The sequence below is a fragment of the Tamandua tetradactyla genome, chromosome 16 (genome assembly GCF_023851605.1).
Source record: "Tamandua tetradactyla isolate mTamTet1 chromosome 16, mTamTet1.pri, whole genome shotgun sequence".
NCBI classification, from domain to species: Eukaryota; Metazoa; Chordata; class Mammalia; order Pilosa; family Myrmecophagidae; genus Tamandua; species Tamandua tetradactyla.
This window is the reverse complement of record NC_135342.1, coordinates 58,622,285-58,648,922: the sequence shown is the minus strand read 5'-3', so window position 1 is coordinate 58,648,922 and position 26,638 is coordinate 58,622,285. Positions and strand designations below refer to the sequence as shown.

At 38.6% G+C, this 26,638-nt stretch overlaps 1 long non-coding RNA gene across 1 annotated transcript in view; it reads left to right on the top strand.

The window, feature by feature from the left end:
* Positions 1-26,638, top strand: part of LOC143660339 (uncharacterized) — an 86,554-nt gene that overhangs the window by 13,049 nt on the left and 46,867 nt on the right. The window lies entirely within an intron of this gene.

The window sequence follows — 26,638 nt, the reverse complement described above, 5'->3', positions numbered from 1 at the left end:
AGCATGCAGTTCAATTTACCTTTTTTTTCTTCTTTTTTTTCTTTGCTTTGGGTTTGTGCCTATCAAAGGCATTACCTGCTTCAAGAACAGGAAGCTTTATTTTTCCTGTTTCCTTCTAAGAGTTTTATATCTCAAACTTAAGTCTGTGATTCATTTTGAGTCAATTATTGCATACAGGTAGGGGTTAAACTGCATTATTTTGCATTTGGATGCCCAGTTTTTCCACCATGAGTTTTTTGAAAGACCAGTGTTTCAGCATTAAATTGTCTTGGCACACTTGTCAAAAATCAATTGACCACGGATGTGTGGGTATTTATCTGGACTCCTAATTCTGCAATTCCAGCTTTTTGCCAGTACCACATCGTCTAGAGTATAATCACTATGCAGTAAGTTTTGAAATCAGAAGGTGTAAGTCCTCCACTATTATCCTTTTTTTGAAATTGTTTTGGCTATTCTGATTGCCTCCCATTTACATATGAATTTAAAAATCATATTATCATTTTCAGTGAACAAAACAAAACAACTGAGTTTTAAAAGCCACTTGACATGGTTTGTACCAAATCTGTAGACAAATCTATATATTATGTCATCTAGTCCATGAACATAGGATGTCTTCACATTTATTTAGATCTTTAATTTCTTTCAACAATATTTCATCCTTTGAATGTACATGACTTGCGCTTATTTTTCTTAAATATTTTTAGGTATTTAATTCTTTTTGATGCTGGTGTAAATTAATTCTTAATTTCATTTTAGAATTGTTTTTGCTAGTGTAGAGAAATACAATTGATTTTTATACTGACCTTGTAACTTGCAACCTTGTTGAATTTATTAGTGCTAATGGTTTTAGTGGATTACTTAGGATTTCTCTATATAAGATCATATCATCTGTGAATAAAGGTCATTTTACCTCTTTTCAAATCTGAATACCTAGCTAGGTGGTGGCCCTGTGGGATTGCACTGTGATTCCTGCAGGGGTTGGGGTGGAGTGGTGCCCCGCAAATTTGCCTGCTCTCCCTGGGACACCAGCAAACCACCTGATGAGGCCTGGGTTGCCTGTGGGGCCTCGGGGACACCTCTGAGTCAAGGACTTTAGGACGGTGGTCGCATTTCCTGTGTCAGACCCTGTGCCTAGCCCTTTAACAGGGTGTCCTCTTTCCTAAATCTGACCTTGAGACTTCAATAAAGTTTCCTTTTTGTTGGATGAAGCAGTAAAAAAAAGAAAAAAGAAAAAAAAAAAGAAAGAAAAATAATACCTTTTATATCTTTTTCTTGCCTACATGCCTGGGCTGGAAACTCCATCACAATGTTGAACGGAAGTGACAAGAATGGACATTCCTGTAACAGACCTTTGGGGGAAAACATTTGTTTGCTTTCATATATTACGTATGCTGTCGACTGTGCATTTTTCATGGATTTCCTTTATCAGGTTGAAAGAGTTCTCCTCTATACCTGTTTCGTTGAGTGCCTTCACCTTGAAAGGGTGTTCGGTTTCACCCAGGACTTCTTATTTGCTATTGACATGATCAAATATTCTCTGTCCTTTCTTTTATTAATATGGTATATTGCATAATTGAAAACCAGCCTTGCATCCCTGGGATAAATCCCAACTTTGCCCTGCTGTGTCATTTTTATATGTAGCGGGATTTGCTTTGACAGTATTTTGGTTAGGGTGTTTGCATCCACATTCAGGAAAGTAATTGGTTTTATTCTTATGATGTGTTTGTATGGTTTTGGTGTCAGGATAATACCAGCATTACAGAATGAATTGGGAAAAATCCCTCCTCTGCTATCATTTGGAAGAAGTTGTGATGATTTGGTATTAATTCTTCTTTAAATGTTTGGTAGAATTAACCAGTCAAGCTATGTAGCTGGGCTTTTATTTGTTGGAAGTTTTTGAGCTACTCATCCAGGCTTTTTACTTTGTATTAATCTATGCTGATTTCTTTCTTTTTTTTTTGACTCAGTTTTTGGTAGGTATTTCTAGGAATTTGTCCATTTGCTTTGTTACCCACTTTGTTGACACACAATTATTCAAACATTTCCTTATAGTCCTTTACTTACAAAAAGTTATTTGTGATAATCCCTCTTTCATTCCCAATTTTAGAAATTTGAGGCTTCTCTCTCTCTCTTTTTTCTTAGTCAGTACAGGTAGGTTAACATTTACCAATTTTGTTAATACTTTGGAAGAACCTGCTTTTGGCTTCCTTGGTTTTCTCTATTGTTTTTTTTCTCATCTCAATTTCATTTATTTCTGCTGTAATGTTAATTTTTTTCTGTTATTATTTTGTGTTTAGTGTGCTCTTCTTTTTCTATTTCTTAAGGGAGAAGGCAGGTTATTGATTTGAGATATTTCTTCTTTTTTACTTTTGCGTTGGCAGGCACCAGAACTGAACCCCGGTCTCTGGCATGGCAGGTGAGAACTCTGTATGCTGAGCCACTGCGACCCACCCCTTTCTTCTTTTTTAATGGAGGCATTTATATTAAAATTTCGTTCTAAGCATTGATTTTATTGCCTCCCATAAGTTTTGTCATTTTGTGTTTTCATTTTCATTCATCTTAAAGTGTTTTCCAATTTCCTTGTGTTTTATCCTTTAGCCCATCGATTATACAGGAGTGTTCTGTTTAATTTCCACATATCTGTGAATTTCTCAAGTTTCTTTTTGTTATTGATATCTTTTTTCATTCCACTATGGTCAGAGAGCATACTTTGTAGGCTTTCAATCATTTTCCTTTTACCATGGCTTGTTTTATGGTCTCCATATGTTCTATCCTAGATAATGTTTCATGCACACACGAGAAGAATGGTCATTCCATGGCTGTTGAGTAGAGCATTTGATAGAAGTCAGTTAGGTGTAGTTGGTTTATGGTACTTCTCAAGTTGCTCCTTAACTTTTTTTTTTTTTTTTTGGTATGCTGTGTGGCCGGATCACATTTGATTATTTTTCAATGTGAATATCCCGTTATTGCAGTACCATTTGTTAAATTTTTGCTTGTTTTTTTCCTTCTCTTTGCTTGTTTGCTTGTTTCCGGGAAGTACATGGGCTGGGAATTGAACTCGCATCTCTCGCATGGGTCTGCTTAGTTTTTATCCATTATTCAAAGTGGGCCATTGAAATAACCAAAATTGTTGCTGAATTGTCTATTTTTCCTATCAATTCTGGTAGTTTTGCTTCATATATTTTATTGTTTATATATGAAGCTCTATGTTTAGATGTGTCCATGTTTATAATTGTTATATCATCCTGGGGGATTACCCTGTTTTTTGAGTATAAACTTTTCCTTTTTATCTCTAGCAATATTTTTGGTTTTAAAATCTATTTTTTTCCTGTACTAATATCATAACTTTAGATCTTTTGTAGTTGTACTTTACTTTATATATCTTTCTCCATTCTTTTACTTTTAACCCATTTGTATACAAATTCAAATGTGTCTCATGGAGTGGGCATAATGTTGGATCTTAAAAAATCAAATTTGGCGATTTCTGTCTTTTGATTGGATTATTTGGATTATTTCTTCTGGTAGTTCAAATATACTTCCAAATCATCTAATAACTTTTTCATTTCAGTTAATGTACATTAAAACTCCAAAATTTCAATTTGGTTCCTTTAAACAATATTAATTAATAAATTAATCATCACATGCTATTTATTTGATGAGACATTGTTATTGTACCTTCCTTTAAGTCTTTAAATATGGTTTCCTTTAGATCTTTAAGATATTTTTAATAACTGCTCTAAAATTTTTGTCTGCTAATTCAGCCGCATGGGCCCTGTGGTTGTCTGAAGCTGAATGTACCCCCAGAAAACATGTTCTTCAATTTAATCCATTCCTGTGGATGTAAACCCATTCCTAGCAGGGCCTGTTGATGAGACTATTTTAGTTAAGGTGTGATCCACCTCATTCAGGATGATTCTAATCTTGTTATTAGGGTCTTTATAAATGGAATACATATAGAGACAGGGAGAAAGCCATGGAAGCAAGAAGCTGAGATCAACAGAACCCAGAAGAGAAGGGAGAGACAAAGATGCCACCATGTCTTACTCAGTGGCAGAGGAGCCAAGGATCACTGGCAGGAGGTTTTTGAGAAGAAAACATCACCTTGATGCTCTGATTTGGACATTTCTTGGCCTCAAAACTGTAAGCTGTTTATTTCTTGCCTATCTCAGAAAAATTTGTTGAAAACTAAGCACTTCAGATAATATATTGTAACAACTCTGGACCGTGATCCCCCCCAGGGGTTATTGTTATTGGTTTTTGCTTGGCCCTTTGTTTATTGGGTTGTAACTTTGGCTCAACTATTTCTGTGATGTCTATTTCCTTAATAGTGTGCAGCCTTTGATATCACAGCTCAGATTTTTTCCTTTGTCTACATCGTTAGCCTGACTGCCTAGGGGTCATCACTGTGCCAGCATGAGACACTTTTGTGTTAAAGATTAAGCTCCCTAGGCCAGGCTGGGTTTTACCCTCTACCATAGGGTGTGTGTATGGCTTGGAAGCTACTATCATCATTTAAGGGATTTATTTATTTATTTATCTTTTGCTCCATGTTCATTCAGACATTAGTAGGATGGAGGTTACTTCTCAGATGACACTTGAGAGGGTGCACCTTTGGACATGCACACAATCTTTCAGCCTGGAAGGGCTGAGTGTGGTTTTGTTTTTAAGCCTGTCTTCCTAGGAGCTTCTCCTGGGTCAGAATAACTTATTGCTCAGTTGGTGTGTGATATGGGGTAGTATTTAAGCCCCTATGCACTGAGGTTTCAACCCTCTTTTGAAGGGACTTTTTGTCATTTGGAGAATGCTTTCAAGCCTACACAGTCTGATTGCTCCTGAGTGGGAGCACCTACTGCATATGACAGACTTCCCAACACCCAGAATAGACTGTGATCCCAGAAAGGATCTTCTCAGTTTTCTCTTACCTCGGTTGTCTCTATGAAACTTCTGGTTGCAACTCACCAACATCCACTCAATTGTTTACCAAGACCTCCATTGTTTTTTACACATCCATAGACATGAAGGGCTCCACACTCAGTTCAAATAAAGTCCATGTCTTCAGGCAGAGCTTCAGAGCTTTTGTCCTTATGGTCTGCCACTCTTTCCGGGCAGTTCCCCAACGCCACTGCTCCAGAACTGGGGCAGGACCCTGTTTTTCCTAGAGTAACATTCTGCTCCAAGAGTAAACACCATAATGGGATAGAAACCCCTGAGGCCCTCAGTTTTCCCATCTGGCCATGGAGCCCCTGTTCTATGAGTATACTGGGGCAGAGGGGATTGGAGCCCCAGACTTCTTGTGCTATGCTGCCTGGAGTAGAGTTCCTCCCCACTGGGTGAGAGGACTGGGTAGAGAAAGAGTGCCCTATGCTTTTAAGACGTTCTTGCTTGGAATAGAGTGTCTGCAACATGGGCCTGTGATGGATGAAAAATGCAAGTTGCCTTCCCCTCCTGGAGTAAAGCCATAGTTCCAGAGGGTGACTTGCGTGGATAGGGACTCTTCATCTTTTTGGCCACACTCACCCAGAGTAGAGTGTCCAGGGTACAGCTTCCATAATTTAGAGCCAGAGGGAGGAGGGAAGGGTTAGCAGTAAGGGAGCAGGTGATGGCCCAGATGGCACTAGACTCTCATGTTCTTACTGAAATTCACTAGATGATCTTGAGTGACTCTTTCACCTTTTGAGTATGTCCTTAGGGCAATTTCTAGACATTTTAAATTAATTTTGTTCTTGTTGTTTCGTATCTTATGATTTTTACCAGTTAAATTGTTGTGCTTTTGCTTTTGTTTGTTTGCTGAAAAAAGGGTCCACTGAACTCCTTATTCCACTATCTCAGAATACCTGAAATTATTTTCTTCTCACCAAAAGTTCATAATATACTGAATCAGACCATGGGTGATTTTTTTTTCATATGTGTCCTCCATTTGCTTACCTATCACTTTGATTTTATCTATGTAACTTCTATCTCTTAAGCTTAAATTTTTGAAACTCTGCTCCCAATCCACCGCTTGCTCCAACATACACTCAGTTCTCATTTATCTTTCAGAGCTTTCTTTGAAAATAGAGTTAAGAATGTTTATCAAGTTTATTAAAATCCTTGGCTTTTTTTTTCCAAAGAAGATTTTTTTTTAAGTTTAAGAGATAGAAGTTACATAGATAAAATCAAAGTGATAAGGTAAGCAAATGGAGGTCACATATGAAAAAAAACCACTCATGGTCTGATTCAGTATATTATGAACTTGTGATGAGAAGAAAAATTTTGTTGACTAGCAGAAGGCTTGCAGTGCAAGACCTTGTCAAAAGAGCTGATAATGACACTTGAGGGAAACCAAACTATGGGGCAAACCAGAAGAGAGAGGCATAGGACAGAAGTCACAGCTGGGTAAAGAACAAGATTGATATTGAACAACCGGAATTTTCTATGCTGAAAGCATAGTGCAGAGGTGTGGAATATCAGAGATGTTGCAGAAATTTGTATGTTTACTGTATAGCCAGACTGTCTCTGCTCTGTGGGTGGGCTACGTGAAAATGACCTTGACCAGGGAGAAAACACATGTTGCATGTGTGGGCTGAACTGTCTCAGATAAATATAAAATTTACAAGGTCCAGAGTTTGATAATGAAGGAAAGCAAATGAAGATGTCAGGGCAGTGTGCCAGTTGTGAAAAACATCACTCTGGCAGGGCGGAAGAGAAACCTTACCATTGAAAGCTACCTTTAAAAGTTTACTACACACACACACACATATATATATACTGCACACACACATAAGCTATATACATATATAGCGTCTGTCCATTTGAAAGTGCCTACAATATTGACTAAAGTAAAAACAAAAGGTGAAAACAATCCACAAAGATTACTTCTTTCAACATTTCCATCCCTTTCCTTCCAGTCTTTTTGCTTTAAGCCAAGTTTTACTTGATCACGGTCATATTCTATGTATAATTTTGTACCCTGTATCTTCCTCCTAACAATATATCTTTCATATTTTTTATGCTACCAATTTCCCATAAGTACCATTTTAATGGCCACATAACAGTTCATCATATGGATATGTTATCATTTAATAATTCCTTTTATTATCTATTTAGAATTTTTTATCATATCAACAAAATTGGAAACTATGGTGTGATACACATATTTCTGCAAATACATTTTTACATATTTATTGTCCCCTATGTCTTAGGTTATTTCCTGTGGATGGATTTCTGGGAACGGAATTGCTGGCTCATAATAACCCTATATGAACATTTTTAAGACTCTGGTTCCATTAATGCCAAATTGCTTTTTAAGACTTCTGTATCAATTTACATTTCCATACAGTGAATAGGAGCTCTTAGAAAGATAAATATTAAGTCGCAGAAAAAGTATTCCAGTATCTCTAGGTTATAGTTAATGGGATGTGCTGCAGGGTATGATCCAAGAGATGAAGGCAAAAAATCATGTCAAGGTGTACAAATAGAGCATTTTCCTGTGTAAGGACTGGGTGGTTGTCTTCAGAGTCTTACCTGTATGCACGGAGGAGATACATACCACAACATCATGTCTCCCGGCATCACTCCCATCAAAGTGGGGTCCTGTTTTTCTCACTGCTATTCCTTTAGAATTCTAACTCTGAAACATTTTATAAAGTCAGTTCTGCCCACAATTCCTACTCAAGTTCAGGTTCACTGTCGGAGCTCAGACAATGTTTGTTGAATTTGCTGCACTGTGTGGATCTCAGGGAAGCGCCAATCCCAGGACTGCAGGAAAGGAAGCTAGAAGAGAGCAGAGGGCGTGGCATGCAGAGTCATCATGGAGACACAGCTCTGCCCAGATGAGCGAGGACTTCTTAGAAGTCATTGCAGGGAAGTATGTAGAGGTCAGGTTGACCAAGAGGTGCAGAAAAGGCCTTGGGAACTGCTCTGGTGCACACCTGAAGTAGGGTATTGCTTAGGAATAGTTGGTGGTTATCTTAGGCAGGGATGATTTCCAACCAAAAACAATAGAAGAAGCTGTTGTTACTGTAACTTAGGTTAACACAGTAATATGATAGAGACAAGATAAATTGCTCTGTCAGGGTTCTTGTCCTTCTCCTGCTGGAGGACTTTTCTATACGTAGACAATAATTTATCACAGCAACCTCATATATATTTGCTATATACTCATACATTTCTCCTGTAAAGAGATTGACTTATTTATAATTTACGTTAAAACTAGGTATTAAATTCTAAAACAGGAAAGCCATAAACTGGCCACATATAAAGAACATTTCAATGAAAAGTAAAATAAGAAAGCTTAATCATCAAAGAGGAAAAAATAGACCCCTCCCCCATTGCAAAGAGAGTAAAACAAAGCCTCTGAAATCGATTAATCAAGATGCTGGAAGTGGAGATGGGGATAGCTCAGCACATTCAAAATCTCATGAAGGCATTTTATTAAAAGGCTCTCTCAACAGCCTTTAGGTTAGGGCTACGTGATTATAGGTGATCACGTCATTTTATTTAAGGCTGATTTGAGACATTCACAGCTAATTGAATATGCTTAAAACCCAAACAAGATATCTTAGACTGGAAAGACAAAAGCAAACACAGAGAGAACAGACTTGACAAAGCATCAAAAAGGCTGACAGATTAAAGGATATGTTTTGAGGGGGCAATCCATTCTGAGAGCCAAAATGTACCTTGTGAAGCTGAAAAGGAGAAATATGAAGACGAAACAAAGCTTCAATCATATAAGATTCATAAAAATTAATAATCAGCATCTAGATTCTAGCTTATGTGTTGAAAGAAACGTAAATGTGTAATATAAAAATAGTCTTTTAATAACAAAAAGTTAGGATACAATTAAATGCCAAAAGGCACATACACAAAGTAAAGAAAAAAAAGAGAGAGAACTTGCTGTCATTATTAATATAATTTTAGTGAGTTTACTATCAGATGAACTGTTCCTTCTTACAGGAGTATATTCTTCAACTTTGTATATGTAAATGCCATCAATCTCTGCTTCGTTCCAAATCAAAGACCCCCTCTTTCTTGATCAACAGTGCTTTACATTTTTATGTCACTTGGCACTGAATTACACTAGTTTCTTTTAGATAGAGGCAGGAGCTCCTCTGGAGATCCTTACTTTAGTGTTTTATCTTAAGTAAATGTTTGGTAAACACCAGCCAAATGAATGCAGGAGAAAACCTTGTCATTCCAAAATGTTCTTCATGAATGTTAGCTTCAGTGTGTACCAGTTGTAAAAGCCTAATCTGCAAATCTATACTAAAGCAGAATTACCTTGGTCCCCTTGCATTTCAATATTTGATGGCCCCGTGAATCAAACTGAACATAAATAGCTCCACTGGTGAGACTTGATTGACACAGCACATCTATTCTGGGCAAAGTTCTGTGCTCAGCATGGGGGGATGGCTGAATCAATAGAACACTAAAGCCTCAAACCCGTCTTGGAGATGTTTGAATGCCCAAATGGAAATGTTGACCTTTTCTTGTTGGAGGCTAACTCCTCCATTTAATGAAGTTGCAGCTGCAAAGAAAAGTGCCTGGTCAGCTGGAGTCGGAAAATAATTTCATACTGATTGGATGCTGATAGTTCTTGACATCAAATCCTGTACCCTATCCTTTATTCCAGACCTTCCTTAGAGGGCATCATTTTGAATGGTCTGCTTCTCTCTAGCTACTCTCTCAAGCATAGCCAAGCAAGAGAAATGATATCTCCAGGAGACATGCTAAGGGACAAATCACCCATGCGTTCTCCAGAGGACTCAAAGGTGGATCAAATAAGACAATGAAAAGCTATTACTTGAGAGGTAGCAAAGGAGATAAAAGCTCTGGCTTCCTTCCACTTTCCAGGGAATCAGAAGGTGACATGTTCCTAGAACGCGTCGATCTGAGTAATGCATGCTGAGGACATAGCTTCCCTGGGTTGATGGTGACAGCTGGGACTTTTGAGTGGAAGCCTTGTGAGCTGGGGGGAAATCCTGGGATGAAGGATATGATCCCATCAAAAAGACATACCCCACTTTGGGTTCTGCCAGTTTCTCTATCTCAAGAAATGTTGAGTGTCACTTAGCAGGGAGATTCACTAACCAGTCCCTTCAGCCCTTCTGAGTTACTTCCCTGGTGGAAACCAAGAAGAGAGTAAAAAAATTTTTCCCCCTGCTTCAGAAGACTCAGGTAGAACTTATGGAAAGAAGCCAGGAGAATCTGAATCTAGCGGAAGCTAGTTTAATATAGTTTTTTTTTTTTTTTTTTTTTTTTAAGGAAGGAAAGACAGAGAAGGAAGGAAGGGAGGAAGAAAGGGAAACATTTTTAAACATTTTCTTGTTTTATTATATTTTGTTTGTTTGTTTGTTTGTTTTTTACATGGGCTGGGGCCGGGAATCGAACCGGGGTCCTCCGGCACGGCAGGCAAGCACTCTTGCCCGCTGAGCCACCGCGGCCCGCCCCTAGTTTTTGTTTTTATTTGTAAGTGTTTAAATGATCACATCAGAGCCATCCAATGCAGACTGAGCCACTTTTGGTGGAAGAGATAGCGAGCTCTCTTCTTCGTGGAGCAAGCATCTATCTGCGGACACCTCAATTTGGGATTTCGTTTAACCTCAAAGCATGAGTCAATAAACTACTATTGTTTAAACCAACCCACTGCATTTGTTTTAACAGCTAGGAAACTAAGCCAGAAAAAGACCAAAATAAATCTCCTTCTGATCACACACAAAAACAGAGGCAGTGAGCTCCCCATCCTCGGAAGTGTTCAGACGTGTGTTGGATGGTATTCCTCTGGAATGTTATCAGGCTCTTATAGACAGCAGTGAGCACGGTGGTGGCAAGGTGGCGGCTTGCATGTTCTTTAAGGTCCATTTCAATCTCCAGATCTTGTGACTTAGTTTTATCACCTATGAAATGGGGATTTAAAAAAAAAAAAATCCTACTTCACAGAAATTCCATGAGACTCAAATCTTGCACCACATGTGCGGTGCCCAGCACAGTGCAGGGCTGATGGCAGGACCTTCATTAAAGTTAGTTCCCTTCCTATCGACACTTCAGCTCTAACAGAAGCACAGCTCTTCTAGAAGACCTGATTAAAATTTAAACATACACCATGCTCCAAGTCATCCACCTGAAATGTCTCAGGAAAGAGAGGTTTGAATAAGTACACATGCTTATGATGGTGATGTGCTGACATTTAAAAGCAATAATATTTGAACTGAGCAAGGAAAAAGGCTGACACCCCAACGAGACTGCCGTGCATAATCAAGTTGGCCCTTTTCTTCACAAGGCAAGACTGTGCACCCAGGCTCAGCATGGCCCTGCCTGCTTTGTTTGCAGGTGAAATCTAAACCCAGTGCCAGTCACTGATTTGCTATTGCTCTGTTTGTTCAATGCTGCTGAGAGAAAGTAGACATACAAATCCCATGTTTGTCTCTGTAACTCTCAGACCTAGGCATTTGGTAGGCAAGAAGCTCAGTTCTAAGGCACAGCATCAAAATTAGGTCCTAAGCAAAGACACCGGGTAATCATGCTTTGCTTTGATCTCTGAGGGGTGGCTGTGAATATTGTTTTGATAAATGGACAAAAAAAAGCCATATAATTAACATGTTTTTTATCTGCAAACAAATTTAAATAAAAGATGAAAAGGAAACGCCCTCAACAAAGTAAAATTATCACGAAATATATTTGGAATATACATGTCAAATAATATTTTAAAGATATAGAGGATACTAGCTCTTTTGGATATGAAAATAGTATACTATACTACCCTATACCACAACTAAAATTAACACGGGGTGGTGCTTTTAGAAAATTAAACAGCTGATTGACACAAAAGAGAAACCTGGATGTTCACCAATCCACATGATTTCAACCTATCATTGTGTAACGAGGAAGGAAGAAACCATATTATAAATGGTATTTGCAAAGTTAGCTAATATTTGGGGAAATGAAAATGTTAAAGCATCCTTTGTCTCTATATGGCAGCATAAATTCCTGGTGGATAAAGGGATTCGATATAAAATAATCTAAGCACAAAATAATGCAATAAAATTGTATTATTGGAGGAGTAAATATTTGTGAATGATGAAGTGATAAAAAAGCTTAAAGTAAAAATCCAAATGTTCTAGCTCACATGAAATAAAAAACTTCTCTACAGCAAAATGAAACAAAATATTTAAAGAGGCATATTCAGAAAGGAATGCATGAATCATCAGCAAAGGTGATGCTATATAAAATAACTATGTAATTTATTAATATTTATAAGAAATGATATCCCAGATTATAGTACCTAAATTAGTATAGAAAAATTCTCAAGTAAGAAAGAGTAAATAATAATCTGAAATGAGGAAATACATGAAACATTTTTCTAAGCTCCAGTAACCAAGAGACAGAGAAATGAAGCAATCTGATGTATTAAATTTGTGGTGACCTGGTAAATTTCCCTGTTACTGAGGACAATGGAAGTCAGAGGAATCTTTTTGAAAGGCAATAATCAAAACATAACGAATCATACAAAATATTCACAACCTTTAAAGTAGTAACCCAAAGAATTATTATTAGGGAAATGAGTTAATGGAATACAAATTCTGAATTCAACTATCCTTTGGGAGCATTACCTGGGACTTAAAAATAAAAATATACAGAAGGAATTAAAGTAAGAATACTATTCCTTTAGAAGTGGGATCAGTTTGGGCAACTGAGTATGTTTGGGGGAAGCACTTCTAACAACTCCACTCAGAGTTTTTTCACAGAGTGTGAAGAAAGCTTTTGGAATTGAATGATACATTCCAATGGCATTTAGTCCTGTCCATCAGACTCAAGTAGGAAAGTTTTTAAAAAATACTGATGCCTGGCATCTCCTTCAGATCAATTTAATCAGATTTTTCTTGGGGTGCAGCCTAAGCTTCTACAAGCTTTAAAAGGGCTCCAAATGATTCTAATTTATAGCCAAATTGCTCTCCTCATGTTAAAATAAATTTAAATATCAGGGGGTCTCTCTTTATAAAAGTGTCCCAGGAATACAGAGCTTGTCTTAAAAATGTTTTTTCCATAAATAAGAATGGAGACAAAACCAGACTGCTTTAGGCCTTAGCACAAATGAATGAGATACTTTTTTGTTTTACATTGGATAAAGGTTTAATAATACACTTTTCTCCACAAATTCTAAATTTCTAGTTTTTTCCTATATTAATAAAAAACCCATTAAATAGAATTACTTACAATCGGTCACAAGATTTTCCTTTATTTAAATGTCGTTGGTAGTGTGAAGAGGTGTTATGAAGTAAACTTATAAATAGACCATGTTGCGGGAGCTGTTTAGCCGGTTCTCCCGCTTGGGGTCTCCCTCCTAGCGATGGGGGGGGAACTTCGCCGGTTCCCCGGGGGTTCGAAGGTGTGGAGGGCGCGCGAGACAAAAGACGACTCACGGGAACTAGTTGGGCTGGCGAGGCGCGCACACTAGAACGTTTATTAGAGGAAGTACACTGGTATATATAGGGTGAAGTGTGTAAGGGAGGGGGTGAGCGAGGAGGGTTCAGGGCGATTGTTTGATTGGTTGGGTCGGGTTTTATTGCCATAAATGGAAGGCTTTGGTGGGGGTTTCTTGGGGAGGAGACTGTTAGCACTAGAAGGACCAATGGGATGGTTAGAAATATGCTGTAAAGGGTTGCTAGGTAGAGAGCTGGAGGAATGGGGACCGAAATTACATCCGGCACCATGTATAAATATGAATAATATAATATGTAACCATATCTGTTTCAGGGAAACTTTATGACTCAAATAAAATGATGCATGCCAATTTATTAGCACAATATATAGCATTTAGAAGGAAATAAATACGTGGCAGTTTTTCATTTACTTTTTTTCTCAATAAAGTATCTTTTTCCTTTTGTAATAGTCATACATTGTATGATATAAATAACAAATATTTATTTCAAATTCTGAAATATGTAGAAAAGATTAAAAAATCACTCACAATTCTCCATCATTTAGAATGGTGTATGATATATATTTTGGTGTGTATCTTTTCAGAATTTTCCCCTATGTGGATGCATGAATATGTTATGCATATTTGACATGAATGGGGATAGATTATACACCATGTTTTGTAGCCTCCTTTAATGTTTTATAATGCATTATTGATAGCTTTTCACATCAGTACATACAGATGAATCTACCTTGTTGTTATAAGATTGCATAATTTTCCATTGTAGGAATGCACCATAATTGGCCAAAGTTTTCTTTCAAAATTTTCAGTGTATGAAAAGATACTGAGATGAGAAAAAAAAAATCTTTATGTATTTATCCAATTATTTATTTAGTATGAATTCCTAGGTGTGTATAGTCACGGTGCACATTTTTACATTTTTCAGATGCATCCTGAACATGTAAGGATACTGCAAGGCAGTGAGGGAGCCTGAGGCAGCCAAGTGTGCAATCCTTAGGCAGGCATTTTTGGCTTTGAAATCCTTGCTGCTGATGATTTGCATTCTGCAGGAAAGAGGAAGCCCCTGTCTGATGGGTTTCCTGTCTAGCAGCTGTGTAGCTATTGGCTCACCCTCCTCCAGAACTTCCCTGGGATCAGGACTCATCCCTTCCTCACTGGCTCTCATTTCTAGGGAAGGAAAGAGTGGGAGGAACTGGGCTGTCTCTTGCTTCAGCCGGACAGTGTGAGTCAGGTGGGAACGAAGCTGGGGTTTCATAACTCATCAGGGGTGAGCTGGAGAGAACGTCATCAAGAACATTCATTTGGGTTAAGGTAAGAGTAAGAGTTCATTCTCATGGAGAGAAAGCTGAACTACCAGTTATTAAACTTCTTTTCTCTGTAGCCTGTGATGCTAGGGCTTTACATACACCATCTCATTCAATTTTTGCCACTGGTTGGCAAGAGGTGCGTATTAACATTTACAGATCATGAAACTGAGCTTCCATGAGACTGGAAAACTGTCCAAGACACACCTGCTCTGCCAGAAGTTTTCACACTTCAGCTGTTTCTTCTTACCGTGATTCCAGTTCCCTCTGACTTTTGACTGTCTTCCCTCCCACAACTTGGTGCTTTAGGGGCCCCATCAGGAGTTCCCTGGTGTCTGTGCCATGTGTGAGAACACCCCTGGCCCCACACTGGTCCCATGGGGGTGAGGTCAGGGGAGCCTCTTGAACTGGAAGCAGTAGGGTCACAGGACAGCCTGGGGGGCATGGCCTGCTCTGCTTCTTGCAGTATTCATCAGACCTTAGTCCTTCCTTCCCACGCCATGGGTTTGACAGTAAAGTAAAAAATCCTGAACTTGTTCCCCTCAGGCTTTGTACTACTTAGCTGTCTGTTCTTAAGAGGTTTCCTTATCCTCTGGGTAGGAAGCTCAGAATATTCAGTATGTCATTAACTTTGCATCTTTCACAACTTTGTCGGTCCCCACAGCTGCAGGGAGGTTCAGCTGAAATGGTAACCACACAACCTAAATAACAAATTATTCAAAAGTCAGATCAAGAGACATTTAGTTGTTTGGTTTAAAATATCTGCTTCTTTAAATTATTATTATCATTTTTTAAAATTCCTTTTTCTTTGAGCAAAATCCCTGCTTAAAATCATCTCCACATTTCTGCATCCCCTTTTGTGTGTATAACAGAGTATTTCTGTTTCTTGGGGTGAATTAATAAGTATCTCGAGCTCCTCTTTGCTATAAAAATTACCCCAGTGTATTGAACTTTGCCTATCTACCTGCCTACCCCTTCAACTAAATGGAATCCTTCAGGGCAGGCATTGAATTGTTTCGATCATTTTAACTCCAGTAGCTCATGCAGTACTTATCTTTGGAAATAAATAATAATTGAATGATGAGTGAATGAATTAATGAATGGATGGATGTTGGTTTTAGCTCTAGTCCAATGATAATAAAATTGAAGGTCAGAGTTTTCTCTCTCTGCCAAATAAATAACCTCAAACAGAATAAATGTTTGAGAAGACTGTAGCTAGAACTTCTTTAAGAAATCCTGTGGCCAGCAGCTTTTTTTTTTTTTGAGATGGTAAGGTATGATGAGAAGATTCATCTAAAGTCTCATGGACCACTATCGAGATGATAGAGATTTACACACTATCTTTACTGACATACACATATACCTATAAACGTAGACACACACATATGTTTATATACACTTAAATGTCCGTCTGCTCACACAAATGCTAAAAAGCCTCCCTCCCCACTTAGATAACTCGAGGGTCACTGATTCTAGACATTAGCTATGAGGAGACCAAGTCAGATGTCATGTAAGCCAGCCCATGGCTAGACTAAAGCTGCATGGACAGAGGGCTCTGATGGGACAGGCATTCAGGAGGCAGAATCAAAGAAACAAACTTTCTTGTTCCTGCTTTTCTGGGAGTTGATTGTGTCTTGACTGTATCACTTACTGTGCTTAGCTTGAGGTGTCCTCTGTAAGTGTGAAATGCATATCATGGAGAATATTGTTTCCAGCCATTGAAAACTTTGGGCTGCAATTTGTCAAAAAGTCCTGCACTGGACAGATTACCCCTCCACCCTGCCCAAAGAGATCAGACCCAATGGCTGGTGATGCAAAACAGTGCTTCCTCGGATAGATGAAACCCTGCATTCCAGGACAAGTCCCCAGGCTTCTCATGCTTCTGTTATCTGTGGATTCTGTCTCTTGTCTGTGGTCTCCCGTTTAACACCGTCCATCCGGTCTCTTGTTTGGCTTTGACTCCTACAAACTGATCTTTTGCTCTCTTTCTGGCCTTTGTAGCCAATTTGCTGTCCCCAGAAATGGTGTCAGCCGTCTCTCAGCGGACTTGTGCAATGTCTCTGACCTTGGCCTCCCTCTTTGAAGCAGGGCTTTCTTGCAGCCTTGTCCAGGCTGTTATCTCTCACATCCATCCTTGCAAGGGGGTCAGAATGTTCCAGGGACTCATTAATCAAGAGCCCTTTCCTGACATCGGCTCTTTGGAAGCTCTCTGGGCTCCGTGAGTGCATCTGGAGGTGTGGGCTGACCGCACCAGGCGGCTTTCCCTCCCACACCCTTCCATTTATGGGTGGAAGACCAGAAAGATACAGTAAGAAAGGAGATGAAGTGCAGGAACGCTACCCTTCCCGGCCCTGCGGTTCCTCTGAATGCTCTTTTCTCATCACGTGTGCCTACAAGGAAAATCTCTATTAGCATCTGTCCCAGGGTTGACAAATCTTTTTCGGCAATTGAGCTGCTTCACTATACAAACAAATCATGTAAAACAAATTGTGAAAAACCTTTGATCCCTTTCTCTTTCTTTAAGATTTGGTGTAGGAAAATTCTCTTCCCCCACCCTAATTCCCCAATGGATCTTTTTTTTTTTTTTTTTACATAGGCAGGGACCGGGAATCAAACCTGGGTCCTCAGGCATGGCAGGCACTCTTACCTGCTGAGCCACCGTGGCCCAGATATCTTCTCTTAAAATAGTTGACAATCAGCCATCTCACTCCAGAGAGATTCTGGGGCTTGGAAGAGAAAATATGATGCCCACCTTTTCTTTTGGGATCTGTCATGATGAAGAAGGGTCATGCTGATTCTTCAGGAGGTTACATCTGGAGAGGCAAAATTCATCTCAATGGAAGCAAGAAATTTCTAAAAACGTTGCTACTAAACAAACCAAATGCTCTGTCTTGGGACTGAATAGGATCCCTGTAGCTGGATATTTTAAAGAAAATGTTAGACAATTGTCTTATTAACATTGAGGGGGAGAGGGGATGCTGTTTTTGGAAAGGGACCAAGTGACTTTTAAGAGCACTCCAAAATCTAAGATTCTAGGAGTTTTATCTGCTTCCTTGAAACACCTTCAGCTTTCTTCCCATAATAATTTAGGACCAATACCCAAAGGACTCTGATAGGGTTGACTCTCTTACAAAGAGGGTATATGGTTGCTTCATGGACTCTTGACCAAGTGCCCCATCAGTAAATTCACATTCCTCTCTAATCTAGAACGCTTTTTTGCTTGCATCTCTCAAATGAAGTCCAAAGATGGGGTCTTTGTGCTCAGATGTTTAATTCTTCAGGTTTCTAAATTTATTTAGAAAGATTACCTGAAAACTTAAGTAGCTGCATTGTTCTAAGTAGAGAGGTAAATTGCATACTTTTAAAATAGTGATTGGTTACTTCTGATGTGTGAAAAGAATGTTTCCAATGAAATGACAGCATTCTCAGAAGACTGTTGGAGAGGAAGGGCTCTTCAGATCCGTTGGAGCCTCTCTCTCTTCTCACTCTCTTTCTCTCTCATCATTCTCTCTTCCTCTCTCTCTGTTAAACTAGATCACCCCCTGTGCTGGTTTAAAAGCATGTATGCCCCCTAGAAAAGCCATGTTTTAATCACAATCCCATTTCATCAAGGTAGAATAATCCCTATTCAATACTGTATGTTTGAAACTGTAATCAGATCATCTCCCTGGATGATGTGATTTAGTCAAGAGTGGTTATTAAACTCGATTAGGTGATGACATGTCTCCACCCATTTGGGTGGGTCTTGATTGGTTTATTGGAGTCCTATAAAAGAGGAAATGTTTTGGAGAAAGGGTGATTCAGAGAGAGCAGAGAAGAACGACATAGCCACAAGAAGTAGAGAGCCCACATGCCAGTGACCTTTGGAGATGAAGAAGGAAAATGCCTTCCGGGGAGCTTCATGAACCATGAAGCCCAGAGAGAAAGCTAGCAGATGACACCTTGCTCGCCATGTGCCCTTCCAACAGAGAGAGAAGCCCTGACTGTTCACCATGTGCTTCTAACTTGAGAGAGAAACCCTGAACTTCATCGGCCTCCTTGAACCACGGTATCTTTCCCTGGATGGATACCTTTGATTGGACATTTCTATTGATTTTTTCTAATCGGGACATTTTCTTGGCCTTAGAACTGTAAACCAGTAACTTATTAAATTCCCCTTTTTAAAAGTTATTCCGTTTCTGGTATATTGCATTCCAGCAGCTAGCAAACTAGAACCCCCCCCCCAAAGAAAATAAGTGCAAATGTCATGAATACTAATTCAATATTAATTATTAAGATAACATTAAATACTATCTTAAAAAAGGAAGACCACAGAACGTATTGTTTCAATTAAAGGATCCATTGGTCCTTCACATTTGACAGTATGGAGAACTATTTATAAGGAATTGAAATTCAGGAATTGAACTGAAGTACAGGGAATGATACATAGAAAATATGTAAAAAGCCCTCACATTTCCAGGAAGAACAGTTGTTGGAGGTCAACAAAACTTAGTGGTGGACATGTTGAGCTGGTGACATAATGACCTAGAATATAGGTTGAAAGAAATTTCCTGTTACATATATATATGTATGTTTTGTGGGTTTTTTTTCTTTTAATGTCAGAAGGGTCAGAAGACTCTGAAGAGTTTATTTAGCACTCTCAGGAAAATGATTCACCCTTAATCTTCTAGTTTCATTGTGTGATCAAATGGCTTAATAGGCAAAGAGATTCTGGACAAGAAGTTGAATTAAATTGTGTCTGTCATGCACTATAGACATTAGGCACTTTGCATGAGTCTTATACAGGCTTCTTTGCTTCTTCACAATAAGTCTGAGAAGTAGGTGCTACTTTAATGAAGACTTTTCTATTTTCAGGAAGCATATTTTAGAGCAAAGAATTTTCTCAACATTTCTAGCTATTTTGTGACATATGTGTTCCTTTTATCTGTTCTAAGATATTCCCATTGAGCTCTTTGACTTGATGTACTGAAGTTTCTATCATTCTAGCTAAAACCTCAGTGATCTGCAATCTCTGCTCTTATCGCCTTTTATCCTTTACACTTCAAAATAAGCATCATCATTCTTATCAGATAGATGTGTACACATGCACATTATAGAACTAATCACACTGCATATAGCTGTCAATTGTAGGTCTGTCTTTCCATACTTTGACAGAATGAACAAAGTCTTAATCATCTTTGTATGCCCATTTCTTAGCATATTTGTTGCAGATAGGATGTATTCAAATTGCTGAATGAATGCGTAAATGAATTTATAAATGGATATTGACTTCATCTTTTGTCTTCTTGGCAATGGTAATATCTGGGGTCAGACGTAGACAATACTGGGTGAGGACTAGTAGGACTGTGAAGTATACATTCCACACCAGGGTGATATGATTGTTTTTATCTTTTTTAGAATCTTCTTTTAAGGAAATAATTTGAGATTAATGGGACACTTTCCTGCCAATTAGTGTACATCAGAAAAGAGATCAGAATCATTTGTAAAATCATCATCCCCACTCTTAACAACTCATATTAAAACACAATCAAACAGGAAGGCATTTCTTGATAATAATGAGTGTGGATGAGTGAAAAAACTGTGTTTCTGCAACCCAGGCTCTCTCAAGGATAGTGTTATCGCCCTTCTCGGAAACAACATCAGCACATTATTGGGGATTCCCTTGAGATATTCTACCCCTACTCTCATGCATGCATTATGAAGGGGTCCACTCCATCCTGCTGTCAGCTGGGATGGTGGTTAGCCATTTCAATCTCAGGGAAAACAACTCTATGGTGTGTGATCTCATATATAAATGGCTATTTATGCTGGGCTTTCCTCTACCCCAACCTGTCAAACCTCACTCCTTAGAGGTTTCTTATTGGGTTTTAATGTATTATCAAGGCAGAAGCTATCACGTGGCAAAGGAATTTTCTTCCATGATGAGGCCTTCAATCATAATGTATACTTTCTCTTTCTACATATCAAGCTACTCAGATAGATAGGACTACATTAGATCAGCATTTGTCTTTCTTGAAGACTTCTCAGACAAATGATACATTGAAAGAGACTTTTATTTATGTATTTATTTGAAAAATGTCTAAATTCAATGAGAGAGAGATGTGGATAACTGGGACGATTGGGAGTTTGATTTTGTCTCTTTCTCTGGGACTTTTTTTTGTCAAAGAGATCACATGGGTATTTTAATTTCAGGATCACTAATGTGGTCTCATCCATGTATGAAGAGTTCAGGAAGGTGGTGAGCTTTGCAGTTATTACTCCTGGAATTCGATCTTGACTCTATTTCCAACTCTTACTGTGCCTGGCATATAATAAGTGTGCAATAAATGGTAAGTGATGCTGTCTTTGCTGTCAGTGTCAGGCCTGGTGACATGGCCATGGTTCTCGGCCATCCCATACTCCCCATGACTTGCATTTCAGCCCCTCCTTGTTTGATTACCTCTAGTTGGATCCCACTCTCTGCTGTTGTATTAGAGCTGCCTCTTCCAGAGGTTCACTCTCTTTGAACTCAAGTTTTTTATTTCAGTGCAAAGCATGTTTTTAATGTTATCTGTCTCTTGCCTACCTCTCTAGTTTCAACTATAACTTACCCCTTCTCCTAGAGAACTATTTCTAAATGGGGTGATCTTAGGCAATTTAATTCTCTAAGCCTACTTACCTGTAAGGTGGCAGTAATCATAGTACCCACAAGAGAGCTGTTGGAAGACTACTTGATTCATACACACAAAGTGCTAATTGCCATTTCAAACCTACATAAATTGATTGGACAAAGAAAAGCATCCAGGTTGAAGGAGATTTTAGAGATGAGAAAGCAAAGCTTAGGACAGTGACAGCAATGAAAACATCTAGCATATGTTGGCGATTTACTATAGGTCAAGGGCTGGCTAAGCATTTCACCTAAGTTGACACTTTTATCCTTGCAAGGACCTTGAGATCTAGGTATCCTCATTTTGAAAATGCAAGGACTAAGTTTCATAGAAATGAAAATAAAACAAAAAATTCCATGTGTTGGTGGAGCCAGGGTTTTACCAAGGTTTGTGTGAAGGTAATGTAAACATCTATTTTAGAAGTAAAAAGGAAATAGATTATAATCTAATCTCAGGAATCACATACCATCACTTTTACCATAGTCCTACTGTAGAGAAGAGTGGTCACATAGACCAACCAGAGCATAATGTGGGAGGGACAAATCAAAGGTATGAGTTCCAGGAGTTGGGGGTCATTGGGGCCATTTTAGTGGTTGACTACCTCACCTACCTACTTCATTACAACCTGTTCTGACACGCAAAATGTGCAACATAAGAGCAAATACTGTGGCTGCCATGATCACCACTGAGCCTCAGGTTCTTGCACTGTTTCAGGCCACGCTTATGCTAAATGGGGATTTTTTGAATGAATCAATGAAATGATTTAGAAAAATGAGAAATTTAAGTTAGCCAGATAAAATTTGCTTGGGGCCATGGGTACAGAAAACAGAGGAGAAGTAGAAAGGGTGAGAAGAATTATTTAAGGAATGTGGTACAAAGGGAAAACTTTAACATGTTCATTTTCACTCTGGGGTAGAGGTGGGGGTGGAATAGGCAGGATAAGCACATCGAAGATAGACAATGCAGGGCCTTACAAGTCGTGGGAAACTTGGAAAATTCTTAAGTGATAGGATTTCAAGTAAGTGGGTAACAAGTCTGAGAACCAATTAGGGAATATCTAGACAGGTTTCCTTACATCCAGATCATCAGAGTCAGGCACCTGGAGGACTTACCTGGAACTCATTTGGTTGATAAAGGTTCAGCCCCCAACCAATTCTCAATCTACCTGGTTGCATTTGACTCCAGTCTGTAACATTGCCCATTCATTAGAAACAGCTAATCGTTTTCCCACATGTTTGTCCTTACCTGTCTGAGCATTTTTTAATGTAGTTAATTCCCTGTCTTTTTAATTTTACTTTTTAAACTTAATATTAAGAAACATCGAAAAATTCATATCATATGTGTTCAGTTCAATGAATTATACCAAATTAAGCACTTCCATGAACCCACCATCCAGATCAAGTAACAGAAGGCACTGGCATCCCAGAAGCTCCCCAACGACTATACTTCTTGACAAAGTCCTTCCATTATCGCTACTTGTCTCTATAACACCTGATGATCAGGTGTTCCTGATACAGTCTAAAGCCACCATGTTTAAAAAGGCTTCATTGTGCGTCTCAAATTTTGTAATAATTACCTGGGGCAATGAGTTAATAGCATAAAGCAGCAACAAGTTCTGAGAGCCAGAGATCATGACAGAAAATGATGACTGCTGCTACATATTTTTTAGAAAAAGGGGCCGGGGGTAGATGGATACTAACAAGAATTTTGCAGCTATTAGATAAAAAATTCTTAAAGGAGATGAAATACCTCATCATTTTTAAAAATGATAGGGGAGACTCAGAAATGTTCCATATCGCAGAAAAATCCCCAGTGCACATATATAGAAAAGAAGTATACATGCTCCAAAACAAGAGAAACATCCATATTTCCAGTTAAGTGTGGCTCTTAGCAGATAGCCATCACAACTCTTGTATATCCGCACAAACTGTTGTGTCTTTCTCAGTGCCTGGCAAATAGGAGGTACAAAACAGTGTTTACAGAAGGAACTTAATTCAATTTAAGTGAACAAGACTTGACCATTAATATCCATGCCTTCAAATTAGGTCTGTGTATTTACTCTCAAATGTCTACTTCAGATATAAAACTAAAAATCTTCTCAAATTTGGTCGTTTCCACACTTAGACTTCTTTTAGAAAATGACATCACCATATTCCTGCTTGCTGGTTCCAGAAATCTGGGAGTCAACCAAAGCATTTTTCTTCATCTCTATAAAGGCAATCATGATCCTTATTGATTTCATCTCATAAATAGCATAAAAACTGACCACACTTTTCCCACTTTAAATCTATGCTTTTGTCATCTCTGTCCTAGTTTTTATTAAAACTCATTTCTCCAAATATACCCCCAATCTCCAACCAATCCATTCCATTCATAGCAGTCAGGGGGGTAATTAAATAAAAGATCCGATTTTGTCCCTGTCCCCGTGCCCTGTTTAAATGCCACCAACGGATTCTGGTCATCCCTAAGATAAAGACCAAAATCCTTAAACTGGTCTAAAAAGCCCAGCATGAGCTGGCCTTGCCTCATTTTGTGTCACCTTCCCTTTTATTCGCTGGTCTCAGTAGCCTTACATCTATCCTCAGGACATATCCAGCTCAGCGCCTTCCTGTTTCAATGTTTTTGTAAATCCGTGCTCACCTTCAAACCATTAACTACTTTATCAGTTTTGCATCAGATGTGTCTCAGTTTAAGTCCATTTCCTCAGAGAAGTATTTATAATTCTTTTCCACAATGTCATGTGTTTAGACGAAGTATCTCTAGACTATAAAGGATTCCATATATATATTCTTTTTGGGGGGTATGCATGGTCCAGGAATCGAATCTGGGTCTCTGGCATGGAAGGCGAGCATTCTACCACTGAACTGTCTGTGCACCTACATATATATATTCTTTTATAATCTGATGTACTTATAAAGTGACAACCACTATAATTCCTACTGAACTGTAAGTTCTATGGGGGCAGTGCTCATGTCCTTTTTTATGACTTTTCCCCAATATCTAGTACAGAGACTGGCATAAAGCATATCCCCAAAGAAAGGCGATCTTTCATTTGTTTTCATAATTGGTGTGCGGATATATAGCATAAAATGTAATGGAAGCCTCATCATTTAGACTCACTTGTCCTCAGTTTTCCCAGCTACAAAGTGCCAGAGAAGAGTTTTCCGTTCATGAGTCTGCAGTCCATGGGAAATGTTTGCTTATCTGATGATGTTATACTTTTGAAGGTTCACAGAACTTACCAAACTCCTGAGTTCCCATCCACACCCTCCAACCCACTGCAGAGATGAAACTTTGCTGCTACACTCCCAAAACAAATGACAGAGATGAATGTCCCAACACTTTCCAGCAAGCAGTGCCAACTTTTCCCTTTGCTCCAGTTTATGATGAGAGTCCCTGCATTCCCAGTCATGAGTGTTCAGTGCTTAGAACTACTGTGTCCAACTGAACTTTGTGCTTAGCTCTCTGCCTAGCCTCCTTAAGCGCTATTTTGAATAAACTCCCCTCCTTTTCCAAAGCTGGTCAGAATGGACGTTTGAATAGTCCCTGTGCAAATTTATTCTCTGATTAACAACCCAGGCGATGCCTGGGTGCACAAATGCACACACACCACCAAATGATTGCAAGTCTGAGAACAGGTTTGGAAATACAGCGTGGGTTAAGCTGAGCCAGATAGTTTAAAACAAAGGTTGTACAAAATGCGCAACATTAATTAGAGGTGGTCTTTTATTTGATGCTGTTAGGAACAGACCTGATAGCTTAACGGATTCAGTTAGAGACATCCAAGAAGAGTTAAGAGCAGGTGAAGCCTGTTTTGACAAATGCTTTGTGGTAGAGACACTCTTCTCCCCAAATCTATAATGCAGAGACTTAAACATCAGCTTTCAGGTTTTATGTCCCACTCCATCCTTCTTTAGATTCCACAGGGAAGAAATGGACAGTCTTGGGCAGGAAAATTCTGAACTAGAATTCTTATAGTCTCTCTCTTTTATCTTTAAGATCCACATCATTTTTGCTCTTGAGTTCAAAGTTTTACAGGTATGGGGCACAGCCCTGTATTATGGGTTTGCCTTGACTTCATTTGTGTTCAACTTTGCTAAGCTTGCCGATGCTAGTTTGGGGGACATTCAGTAGGAATGCAAACAGCCACCAAGATTTTTATTGATCAGAAGGAACGTGTTTAAACAATTCTCAATAGATTTACCAAATAGAGAACTCCTCATGTTAGATTATCATTCTGTGAGCATTTCCTTGTTTTTAATTGGCCACTTGCTTCTTCATTACATTGGCATTCTCCAACAGTGTTTAAATGCTGCAGCTGTTTTTCCCCTGTGTTTGTCTCTTTTAGAGTAAACCATTAACTTGCCATTTCAGTCTTCTAAAAAATGTGTATGATTGACGAAACTTTATGAAACAGTGACAAATTGGAATAAAATTAGGGCCACAAACAAGGAACAACTAAGCGGTGTTCAGAGAGAAATTTGTTATTGTGGGCTAACAGTGTAATTGGCTTGTTAAATATATTATAAACAGGCTGGGGCTTCTACTCTCAACGTTTTCTTTTTCTCTTTCTTTTCCTTCCTTTTTCCCTCCGCTCCCTCCCCCTTTCTTTCTCTCTTTCTTTTGCTTTCCTTCTCCCAAGTCTTAGAGTTGGGCAATTTCATGCCATTCTCATTTGCAAAGGTTCTCATTTGCGATGCTTATGTTTGGTTAATTTTTAAATGAATGCCATGAAGGAGAATGTACTATATCACAGTAATCTTTTAAAAGATGAAGCAGCAAAAACCCTTTAGCGTTCCCTGTCTCCACCAGCTATTGGAGGCTTCCTTAACCAGCATTATCCTCTCTGTATCCTAGGACACTGCATTAAAATAGCCAAAGGTGCTAGGAATCAGGATAAATAAGATTTTCATCCTAATACTCTTTTATCTCTTAATTGAGGCATAATTACAAATAATAAATACACAGATTTTAAAGTAAAGTTTGAATGACTCTACTTTACAAGTAGGACTTCTGACAAATGCATATACCATTGTAATTGCTACCCAATATAGAGGAATTAGACTTTTCATTGTAAATCTTGACAAACATGCAAACATAAAAGTAAGGTTTTGAATAATTATTTTAAACTTTATCATTAAAAAATGATACTGAATGATCCTGTGTGGACCACACTATTTTAATTCTTTGTAAACAACCCTCAATTCTAAATTTAAAATAAGCCTTGTCCAGTAGACCCTATTTTTGAAGCTGCAGGTAAATGAAGGAAG